At 36.1% G+C, this 12882-nt stretch overlaps 1 long non-coding RNA gene across 3 annotated transcripts in view; it reads left to right on the forward strand.

Annotated features, from left to right (window-relative positions):
- Positions 1-9787, forward strand: part of LOC129480507 (uncharacterized) — a 221950-nt gene extending 212163 nt beyond the window's left edge. For 2 of the 3 annotated variants that reach the window (XR_010120468.1, XR_010120469.1), the window contains one exon: positions 7023-7172. This is a non-coding gene — a long non-coding RNA (uncharacterized lncRNA). Of the gene's footprint in view, positions 1-7022 lie in introns of all 3 variants that reach the window. The other variant, XR_008657068.2, reaches the window with a different exon arrangement.
- The last annotated feature ends 3095 nt before the right edge of the window (positions 9788-12882 follow it).

The following is a 12882-nucleotide window of genomic DNA, read 5'->3' on the forward strand; positions in this document are numbered from 1 at the left end:
TGTATAGTCCATTGACACTAAAAAGTAACCACACAATCAAGTCTGCATAACAACAACATGACTACAGAAATTAAATTTGAACTTATCAATATTAACTTTGAATGTAAATGGGATAAAGACCTCAATTAAAAGGCACAGGGTAGCAAGTTAGATGAAGAAGCAAGAACCAGCTGCATGCTGGCTTCAAGAGACTCATTTCACATGTAATGATACCCATAGGCTCAAAGTAATAAGACAGAGAAAATCTACCAAGCAAACAGAAAAAACAGGAAAAAAAAAAGCAGGGGTTGCTATTCTAATTTTAGACAAAACAGACTTTAAATGAACAATGATCAAAAAAGACAAAGAAGATCATTACATAATGGTAAAGAGTTCAATTCGACAAGAAGGTCTAACTATCCTAAATTTATATGCACCCAACAGGGGAGGACCCAAATTCATAAAGCAAATTCTTACAGACCTACAAAGAGAGTTAAATAATCACACAATGGTAGTGAGAGACTTCAACAACACAATGACAGTATTAGACAGATCATCAAGGTAGAAAACCAACAAAGATATTTGGGGCCTGAGCTTGACACTTGACAAAATTGAATCTAAAAGATATTTACAGAATTCTACACCCAAAGAAAACAGAACATACATTATTCTAATCTTCAAAGGACACATAGTCTAAAATCAGCCACAAAATCAGCTACAAACAATCCTCAGCATATTCAAAACAAAAAAGAAATTATACCAACCATACTCTTGGACAACAGCACAATAAAAATAAAAATCTATACTAAGAAAATGACTCAAAACAATACAATTATATGAAAATTAAACAGTCTGCTCCTGAATGTTTTTTGGGTAAACAACAAAATGAAAGAAGAAATTAAGAAATTCTTTAAAACTAATGAGAACAAAGATACAACATACCAGAATTTATGAGACACAGCTACAACAATGTTATGAGGGAAATTTATAGCATTAAACACCAACATCAAAAAGTTAGAAAGGTCTCAAATTAAGAACCTAACATCATAACTAAAGGAACTAGACAAGAGCAAATCAACTCCAAAGGTAGAAGAAGACAAGAAATAACAAAAATCAGAGCTGAACTGAAAGAAACTGAAACTTGAAAAACCATGCAAAAGATAAACAAATCCAGGAACTTGTTTTTTGAAAGAACATTTGAGATTGATAGACTGCTAGTTAGACTAATAAAAAAAAAAGAGAGAAAATGCAAATAAACAAAATCAGAAATGACAAAGGGGACATTACCACAGGGAAAAAAAAGCCCTCAGAGACTACCACAAACATCTGTATGCACACAAACTAGAAAATCTAAAAGATTTGGATAAATGGATAAACCTATCAAGATAGAAACAGGATGAAATCTAAACCCTGAGCAGATCCAATAACAAGTTTCAAAATTGAATCAGTAATAAAAAGCCTACCAACCAGATAAAGCACTAGCCCAGACAGATTCACAGCCAAATTTTACCAGATGTATAAAGAAGAGCTAGTGACATTTCTACTGAAACGATTACAAAAAATTGAGGAGGAAGAATTTCTTCCTAACTCATTCTAGGTCAGCATCATCCTGATACCAAAACTTGGCAGATATACCAGAAAGAATAAAAATGTCAGGCCAATATCCTTGATGAACATAGATGCAAAAATCCTCAAGAAAATACTAGAAAATCAAATCCAGCAGCACATCAAAAAGCTAATCCACCATAATCAAGTAGGCTTTATTCCTGTGATGTAAGGTTGTTTCAACATGTGAAAGTCATTAAATGTGATTCATTACTTAAACAGAACTAACGACAAAAAGCACATTATCATTTCAATAGATACAGAAAAGGCTTTTGATATAATTCAAACATCGCTTCAAGTTAATAATCCTCAACAAACTAGGCATTGAAGGAACATACTTTGAAAAACTAACAGCCATCTATGACAAACCCACATTATACTGAACAGGCAAAAACTGGAAGCATTCCCTTTGCGACCTGAAATAAGACAAAGATGCCCATTCTAACAACTTCTATTCAACATAGTACTGGATGCCCTAGCCAGAGTAATCAAGCAAGAGAAATAAATAAAAGGCATCTAAATAGGAAGCGAGAAGGTCAAACTATCTCTGTTTGCAGATGATATGATTCTATATGTAGAAAACCTCATAGTCTCTGCTCAAAAGCTCCTAAGTGTGATAAGCAATTTCAGCAAAGATTCCGGATATAAAATCAATGTACAAAAATTAGTTGAAATTTTATACGCCAACAACATCCAAGCTGAGAGCCAAATCAGAAATGCGATCTTATTTACAATAGCCATAAAAGAATAAAATACCTAAAATTATAGCTAACCAGAGAGTCAAAAGATTTCTACAGTTCCAAAATACCACTGAAAGAAGTCAGAGATGTTACAAACAAATGGAAAAACAAGTGCTATTCCTGTTAAACTACCATGACATTCTTCACAGAATTAGAAAAAAAAAATTATAAAGTCCAAAAAGAACACAAATAGCCAAGGCAATCTTAAGAAGAAGAAAAAAGCCATAGTCACCACATTACCCAACGTCAAACTATATCACAAGGCTACAGCAACCAGAACAACCTGAGACTGGTACAAAAACAGACACACAGACCAACGGCACAGAATAGCCCGGACGTAATGCCACATATGTATAACCATCTGTCCTTTGATAAAGTTGACAAAAACGAACAATGAGGAAAGAACTCCCTATTCAATAAATGGTGCTGGGATAACTGGATAGCTATATGCAGAAGGTTAAAACTGTACCCCTTCCTTGTATTATATACAAAAATCAATTCAAGATGGATTAAAGACTTAAATGTAAAACCTTAATCTATAAAAGTCCTGGAATATAACCTAGGAAATACCAGTCTGGACATAGGCCCTGGAAAAGATTTCATAATGAAGATGCTAAAAGCAATACAACAAAAACAAAAATTGAGAAACCAAATTTAATTAAACTAAAGAGGTTCTGCACAGAAAAAGAAACTATTAAGCATAAACAGACAACCTACAGGATAGGAGAAAATATTTGCAAACTACACATCTGACAAAGCCTTAATATCCAGAATCTATAAGGAACTTAAACATATTTACATGCAAAAAACAACCAGCCAGGCATGGTGGCTCACGCCTGTAATCCCAGCACTCTGGGAGGCCAAAGTGGGTGGATCACCTGAGGTCAGGAGTTCGAGACCAGCATGACCAACATGGAGAAACCTGGTCTCTACTAAAAATACAAAATTAGCCAGGCGTAGTGGCACATGCCTGTCATTCCAGCTACTAGGGAGGCTGAGGCAGGAGAATCGCTTGAATCTGGGAGGCAGAGGTTGCCGTGAGCTGAGATCACACCATTGTACTCCAGCCTGGGCAACAACAGCGAAACTCCGTCTCAAAAAACAAACAAACAAAAAAATCTTATTAGCTTGTTGCCCAGTGGTCAAAGTAAATGAACAGACAATTTTCACAAGAAAACATTCATGTGGCCAAGAAGCATATGAGAAAAATGCTCTACATCACTAATCATTAGAGAAATGAAAATCAAAACACAATGAGAAAACATCTCACACCAGTCAGAATAGTTATTATTAAAAAGTCAAAAATGACATGCTGGTGAGGCTGTGGAGAAAAAGGAATGCTTATATACAGGTGTTGGTAATGTAAATTAGTTTAGTCGTGTAGGAAGCAGTGTGGCAATTTCTCAAATAACTTAAAAGAGAATTACCATTTTACCCAGCAATCTTATTATTGTGTATGTGCCCAAAGGAATATAAATCACTCTACCATAAAGACATGGATGTGTATGTTCACTGAAACACTATTCGCAATACAAAAACATGGAATCAGCCTAAACAGTAGACTGGATAAAGAAAATGTGGTATATATATATATACCAAGTAATACTACACAGCCATTAAAAAGAAAGGGATCAGCCGGCATGTTGGCTCATGCCTGTAATCCTAGCACTTTGGGAGGCCGAGGCAGGTGGATCATGAGGTCAAGAGATTGAGACCATCCTGGCCAACATGGTGAAACCCTGTCACTACTAAAAAAAAATACAAAAATTAGCTGGGCTTGGTGGTATGCACCTGTAGTCCCAGCTACTCGGGCGGCTGAGGCAGAAAAAAAAAAAAGAAAAAGAAAGGAATCATGTTCTTTACAGCAACATGGATAGAGGCTAGGCATTGTGGTTCACCCCTGTAATCCCAGAACTTTGGGAGACTGAGTTGGGAGGATCACCTGAGGTCAGGAGTTCAAGACCAGCCTGGCCAACATGGCGAAACCCTGTATCTACTAAAAATACAAAAATTAGGTTGGCATGGTGGTGTGTGCCTGTAGTCACAGCTGCTTGGGAGGCTGAGGCAGGAGAATTGCTTGAACCTGGGAGGTGGAGGTTGCAGTGACGAGAGATCGTGCCACAGCACTCCAGCCCGGGCAACAGAGGGAGACTCCATCTCAAAAAAAAAAAAAAAGGCATAAATAGAGCTGGAGGCCATTATCCTAAGGAAACTAACACAGTGACAGAAAACCAAATATCACGTTTTGACTTATAAGTGGGAGCTTGGCCGGGCGCGGTGGCTCATGCTTGTAATCCCAGCACTTTGGGAGGCCGAGGCGGGCGGATCACGAGGTCAGGATATCGAGACCACGGTGAAACCCCATCTCTACTAAAAATACCAAAAAAAAATTAGCCGGGCGTGGTGGCGGGCGCCTGTAGTCCCAGCTACTCGGAGAGGCTGAGGCAGGAGAATGGCGTGAACCCAGGAGGCGGAGCTTGCAGTGAGCCCAGATTGCGCCACTGCACTCCAGCCTAGGCGACAGAGCGAGACTGTGTCTCAAAAAAAAAAAAAAAAAAAAAATATATATATATATATATATATATATATATATATATATGTGGTAGCTAAACTTTGAGAACACATGGACACACAGAGGAGAACATGAGATGCCAGGATCTACCTGCAGGTGGAAGGTAAAAGGAGGTATAGGATGGAAAAACTACCCATCAGTTACTATGTTTATCTGTGCGATGACATACTCTGCACACCAAACGCCTGTGACATGCAATTCACCTATATAAGAAATTTGCACATATACCCTTGAACCTAAAATAGAATTTAAAAATATTGAAAAAATTAAAACCTTAAAAAAGTGAAAATGTTGAAATTCAGGAGATACGTGTATCTCTTACAATGTTTTAATTACTATAGTGGTGAATATTGTTAGTTTAAAAATGTTTTTTAAATAAATAAATAAATTGATGTATCCAAAGTGAACAGCATCTAACTTGAAGCAGCTCAAAATTCCATTTAGTAATTTCCCTAAGAATGAGTTTTAAAAATCTCAGGTATACATATTGTTATAGTATTGAAAGTAAGCAATGGGTAATATTTGAAATGGAACTAGAAATTGTAAGTGCAAATTTCTTAAGAGTTAGGCATATATGACAGAAACCAATCTTTGGCTATAACTATACTAAATTATTCACAAGGACATTGCTAATAAATTGACTTAGAAAAGCACCTGTCATAAATCCAGGTCTGCCTATGATGCCAGATTTAGAAGTAATGCCAAATCCTTATCTTCATAGTCATGAAAATAAAGTTATCAAAACAAACAAATTAACTAACAGACAAATTGTACAAGATCCTCAAGGAATACATGAGAAGAATGTCCAATAATAATACATGGCTTGTAGATTGAGATGAGGAATTGCAGAGTAGAAATGTTTCTATTTGACTCAAACCATTTAATCTATAAATATTTGAAAATATACAAATGATTTAAGAATTTTTAATTTGTTTTCCCATATTATAAGAAAAAACATTGCTTATATAATTTAGCAAGATACATAAATCCTATGATCTTATACCTGCCCAATTTTCTAGCCAAATCATCAGTGCTCTATCACTACTTAACTTCATCTCTGTGTAATAATAAAGAGTAGCCCTTTGTGTTCAACCACTTTCTATTGCAGAGTGAAACTTTTTCAAACAGTACTAACTGCAGCTACCAATTAATACAAACACTCAATGCTGTACTGTCAGCTCTTAACATAGTGTTGTCAGTGGGAGTCCACTCAAGAAACACTGCTTGAATGGATGACTGAAACTGCTATTCAAAGGGTGAATGACTTATCTAGATTGCTTAATGTATTAGTGAAGAATGTGTTTATCTGTCAATAATCAGAAGCCGAACAAATATTGACTTACTCAAGGAACATTTATCTTTCTCATTTAGGATAAAGTTAAGAGTTGTGTAGTCCAGAGAAAATAGGGTGATTGAATAATTCCCTCAGAAATCCAGGCTGCTGTACCTTTACATCATGCCATTTTGCTATGTGGCTCTTTCCCTCTCGTCTACGAGAGGGCTGCAGTTCCCCCAGTTTTCAAACCTGTGTTCTGTGGAGGAGCTAAAAGGCAAGTGGGGAGAGAGTTAAAAAAAAAAAAAATAGCAGTGTCTTCCTTCTTAAAAACATTTACCAGACATCCAGACAAGAGCTCCATGTTATATCTCTTTGGCTAGAATTACATCATGTGGCCTGTTTTAAATAAAAGGCAGTTTGGGACAGTTACATTTTCTATTGGAAATATCACCAAGTTAGGATTCTCTTAGCATTTGGAAATATCACCAAGTTCGGATTCTGTTAGCATTGAAGATTGAACTTTCTTGAACAATCACAAGACATTGTTGTCATCCTAAGGAGTCCTCAACACATTTTTTTGTATGTGAATAATTTATGTTCCTTCCACAGTTTTTGTTTAGATGAAGTGGTCAGATTTGATATTTGTTTTATCTTATGGTGGTTGTATTCTAGCCATTATCCTATTTCGGAAATGGCCACTGCCTTGAGGAAATTCAGGCACTGTAATTTCATCTTTGCTGGAGTGTGCTGTTATTTATCAGGTAAGTCTCAGTAGAATATTTTATAACAGAGTTCTCCTGCCACAGTCTAAAAATCTGGTAAGACTTGCCCTTACAACACCTTCGTATAGATTTTTTCTTTTTTTACAGGTTTTCACTTCATCACCCAGGCTGGAGTGCAGTGCCTTGATCATATCTCACTGCAGCCTCAACCTCCTAAGCTTAAAGGATCCTCCCATCTCAGCCTCCTCAATAGGTGGGACTATGGGTGCATGCCACCACACCTGGCTAAATTTTTTTTTTTTTTGCAGAGGCAAGGTCTTGCTTTGTTGCCCAGGCTGCTGGTCTTGAACTCCAGGCTTCAAGCAATCATCCCATCTTGGCCTTCCAAAATGCGGGGATTACAGGCAGCATTTTGGAAGGTGACCTGGCCTGGCCTAGATCTTATTGTTTAGTATACAGAAATAATCACTTTTTAAATCATGCGACCTGTAAATTATGTAAATCTCTATTAAATGATATCATATGTCATTATCAAATGCATTAGATCTCTCTTCCTCTAACTAATGAAACTTTCTTCTCTCTCTGATAGTGAAGTGGATAGTGCTGATCTGATATCATCACTATTATTGGTCAAAATTAGCAAAAGTTGTAAGAACATGTCAATGTTCTAAATTTTTCTTATTCTTTCAACACTTGGTCAGCATGTAGTTTGTCATGAGAAACCAAGTATGAAATTTTGCCTCAATTTTTTTCTAGTATATAACAAGGACCATCGGCATTCTAGATGACAATATGTATGATGACATCTATAAGATGACAATATATATGTCTTTGCCGCCCATCCCCATCAACTATAGCAATTCTACATTTTAAATTATGTTACTTGTAGTATTCTACTTACAAGTGCTAATTCTGCATCAGCCAAAACATGTTAAGCTATGAGCAACAAATATTCACTAAACAATAACTGAAAAAAGTAAGAAGTTTATTGATTTTACTTAAGATATAGAGAAATATGGCAGGTGCTATTGCCTAAATATTGGCAGTTCCCCAAAATTCATATGTTAAAACCTAGTCCTAAGTCTGGTGGTGTTAAGAGGTAGGACTTTGGGGAGGTAATTTGGTCATGAGGTCTTCAACTTTATAATTGGGATTGGCACCATTATAAAAGAGGCCCAAAGGAGCTTATTTCCCTCTTCTGCCACATGAGGATGCAGCTGGAGAGTACCATCTATCAAGCAGAGAGCATGACCTCACCAGACGTTGAATCTAGTGCCCTGATCTTGGACTTCCCAGCCTCCAGAACTCTAAGAAGTTTATAAATTATGCAGTCTAAAGTGTTTTGTTAAACTAGCCCAAATGGACTAAAATAGCAGGTATGGTGATTCTATGATAAAATTATAAACCAATGATTTTTTCTTTTTTTTTTTTGTCTGATTGTTATTGGCACTTGGCTTTTCTACATCACATTTATCATTATATACCTGCAACATTTCTAGAAATCATATTTCAGTTGATGCTATATATGTAGGCTCACACTATATCTATATATATATATAAAGCTATATATATGCTGTATATAATAGGCTTTATATATATATAGCATCAGCCTATTAATTAAGAAAAATTGTGTCATGAATAGACCGTGTGTTTTCCTTAAGTAGAAAAGCCAATACAAATGAACAATATTCAGTTTTACCTAAAATGTCACACTGCAGAAAAACAAATTACTATACAACATTCAATAGATGTAACAAGAGAGGATGAAGGATCTTAGTGCACAGACAGATGGGTTTTGAAATCACGGAATTAAACAGTTAAATGTATTTGAGCCTATCGTTTTATCACAGGATTTCAGATAGTTTTACTTGGTAAATTGCATTGTGCACTCCAAAAGAGTGAATGTGAAAAGCATATTTTCCATCTTTTAAACTAAAGAACAAGTATGTACTTTGTTTATTGTGTTAGCCAGCTTAGGCTGTCATCACAACTTACCACGGAGTAGAGAGCTTAAACAGAAATTTATTTTGGCCTTACCTCTGTGTGAGCCTAGAAGGAGAGAGCTCTATGCTGTCTCTTCCTCTCCTTATAAGGACACCAGCCCTATGGGTGTGGAGCCCCACCCTTATGACTTTATTTAACCTTAATCACATCTTTGAAGGCCCTGTCTCCAAACACAGTTACATCTGAAGTTAGAGCTTCAGCATCTGAATTATAGGAAGACACAATTTAGTCCATAACACTTTGTAATTTTATAACAGCTTAAATTTTAATTTTAATTAATATAATGGGAGAACCTTGGTATAGCTATTAAATAGTGTGTAGTTTTAAGAGCATATTAAATAAAACTATTCCTACATTTTAGCTAAAGGCCTTTGGCGGAAGGAATTTTCCAAAGATGGCTTCTTTTAAAATATATTCCATTCTGTATATTCTTATAATGAGACTTTTGTATTTGTTCCAGTGAGTATTGACTTTATATCTCATAACGCCAGAGTCAGGTGGATTTTGTGACTGCCTCAACCAATAAAGTATGAAATAAGTGGCACTATTTGACTTCTGTAGCTGGTATGCAGCTACACAGCCTGCTTCTCTCTGAACATTGGCCCTGAGAGAAACCAGCTATCATGTGATCTGTACAACTTCTCAGAGGCTTCCATGCCGTGAAGAAACCCAAACTAGTGCATGTGGAGAGAACATCTGGAAAGGACTCGAGTCTACATGAAAAGAGATTTCTGACCAATACCCAGCTACTCTAGTTCCCTGCTGTTTCATATCCAGCCATTATCTGACTGTAACCGCCTGAGAGACCTTAAATCAGATCGGCTCATCTGAACCCCTTCCTGATCTGGAAAAGTCATGGATAAAAATAAAATAATTATTTTTATTTCAATCCACTAAGTTTGGGGTTGATTATTTACTGAGTGCAAAATAAGTTAGTACCTGGATATTTGGCATTGATCTGGAATCAGTTCTCAAGGAAAACTTTGAAGGATCTTTAGGTGAATGTTTATGGAAACAAAAGGTTTAGAGGAGGTGATTGCTGAAGGCATAAAAGAAAGCAGGTGGATTGTCTGGCAGCGCTGTCTCCTGCAACAATGTGACAAATGGGAAATGTGCCTAATGAATTCACTGGTCTAGCTAAGGAAATTTCCAGACAGAATGTAGAAACTGCCAGCTGACAATAAATTGAAGATAAATATCTAACAGTCTTAAAATAAATGAACAAAGTTCTTAGAGTGACAGTTTGTAAGCGAATAATGAAAGCAACAAAGAACCCTAGGATGAAAAAGACAAACTGATGAAATTTCTGGGCTTAAAGATATCATGAGAGGACTTGAAATTACAAAATACATGCTAGTGTAAAATCTTTTGTTTAACCTAGGAAACGGAAAAATGGACACATATAAGGACACCATATGAAAATATTACAAAATTTTATAATGAATTTTGTCACATTTATAAAGGGAAAAGGCATCCCATATGAAGCTACTTCAAAAATGGTGATGTTCAATTTGAAATGCATAAATGTTTTCAGCCAAAAGCAGAGAGAGATAGTGAAATGAATGACTCTTTTGCAGTTGATTATGGCAGCATGAAAATTATGAGAGGAGTTAGAGTTGGAAACTGTCAGATGTAGTTAAAATATGCACATACAGGTTATGAAATGGTTAAATGTTTTCATAAAATAAGGAGATCAAGAAGAAATAGAAAGTCTGAACAGACCGATAAAAAATAAAAAGATTAAAGGAGTAATAAAAAGTCTCCCAAGAAAGAATAGCCCAGGACCAGATGACTCCATAAGTAAATTTTACCAAACGTTACAGAAAAAATAATACCAATCCTTCTTAAAGTTTTTTAAAAAAGAGAAGAGGGAACACTTAGGAACTCACTCTATGAAGCCACCCTGTTACTGAAGCCAGACAAAGATGCCATAAGAAAAGAAAACTACAGGCCAATATCCCTGATGAACATAGATGCAAAACTTCTCAGTAAAAAACTAGCAAACTGAATACAACTTCACATTAAAAGGATCATACACAATGACTAAGCAGGATTTAATCTGGAATGCAAGGATAGATTCTACATACACAAATTTGTACACCAACCAATGCAATACACCGCATTAACAGAAAGAAGGATAAAAATCACATAATTATCTCAAAAGATGTGGGAAAGTAATTTTATAAAACTCAACACTTTTTCATGACAAAAACTTTCAAAAATTAATATAGAAGAAAGTTAACACGATAAAGGCCATTTATAAGTCCACAGCAACATCATCCACAACAGTGAAAAGCTGAAAGCTTTCTTTCGAAGTTCCAGAACAAGGCAAGGATGCCTACCTCTAACCTCTGCTATTTTGCATACTGGAAGTCCCATCCAGGAAAATCAGGCTAAAAAAATTTTTTTTAAATCCAAATAGAAAAGGAAATGTAAATCTATTTCTGCAAATCATGTAATTTTATATGTAGAAAATTAGATTTCATAAAACATTAGAATTAATAAGCAAAATCAGTAAAGTCAAAAGACAAAATCAACTCAAAAAATTAGTTTAATTTGTGTACATTAAAATGATTTTTTTGTTTTGAGACGGAGTCTCACTCTGTCACCCAGGCTGGAGTGCAGTGGTGCTATCTCGGCTCACTGCAAGCTCCACTTCCTGGATTCATGCCATTCTCCTGCCTCAGCCTCCCGAGTAGCTGGGACTACAGGCTCCTGCCACCATGCCTGCCTAATTTTTTGTATTTTTAGAAGAGACGGGGTTTCACTGTGTTAGCCAGGATGGTCTGGATCTCCAGACCTCGTGATCCGCCCGCCTCGGCCTCCCAAAGTGCTGGGATTACAGGCGTGAGCCTCCGCGCCCAGCCCTGATCTATTCTTAAAACATTTTGGGGAACTAGTATTACACAGATGTACATGTAGGACTGACAATTGAGTATTAGGAGATGCCAGAACGTGTTTAGAGAAAGTGGGAACATTCCTATTTGCTGATCTTACTTTTACTGAGATAAAGAAAGAAAGAGACAGACAGACAGACAGACAGAAAGAGAAAGAAGAAAGAAGAAAGAAGAAAGAAAGAAAGAAAAGAAAGAAAGAAAGAAAGAAAGAAAGAAAGAAAAAGAAAGAAAGAAAGAAAGAAAGAGAAAGAAGAAAGGAAGAAGGGAGGGAGGGAAAGGGGAGGTAAGGGAAGGGAAGGAGGGAAGGAGGGAAGGAGGGAGGGAAGGAAGGAAGAGAGAGAAAGAGAGAGCAAGCTTTGGTTTTTCTGATTGCAAAAGCAATATATGCTTATTATTGAATACTTGAAAAATACAGATGAATATAATCAAGAAAACAAAAGTTAATGAAAACATAAGTTTATGAAAGAGAGGTAACCTCTGTTAATATATTAGAAGTATTCTCCTCTATTATTTTTGAAACACATTCATATTTAATGTAATATTTGAGATATAACATTTGAGATGTACTATGTATTGAGATTTAGACCTTAATTTTTATTAAGCAATTTTATTGATATAATTTATACACCATAATACCCAAACATCATAAATGTACAATTTAATTATTTTTATGAGTGTTTGTTTAAACGTGTGAAACCATCACCACAATCCAGTTTGGGAACATTTCCATCCTCTACATGTAACTTAACTTTTCATTCGCAACCGCATTCAACCCCAGGTAACCATCAATGTGCTCTTAGTCTTTAAAAAATTTGTCTTTTTTGAACATTTTAGATAAGTGGAGCTGTACAATGTGTGGCCTTTTGTGTTTGGCTTCATATGATTTTGAGGATCATCCAAGTTGTAGCCTCAATCAATAGTTTGTTCTTTTTTTTTTTTTTTTTCTTTTAGAGACAGGGTCTCACTCTGTCACCCAGGCTGGAGTGCAGAGGTGCAATCAGGGCTCACTGCAGCTTTGACCTCTTGGGCTCAAGTCATCCTCCCACTTCAGCCTCCCAAATAGCTGCAACTATAGGCAGCCATCAAA

This window comes from Symphalangus syndactylus, chromosome 4 (assembly GCF_028878055.3).
Source record: "Symphalangus syndactylus isolate Jambi chromosome 4, NHGRI_mSymSyn1-v2.1_pri, whole genome shotgun sequence".
Classification (NCBI taxonomy): Eukaryota; Metazoa; Chordata; class Mammalia; order Primates; family Hylobatidae; genus Symphalangus; species Symphalangus syndactylus.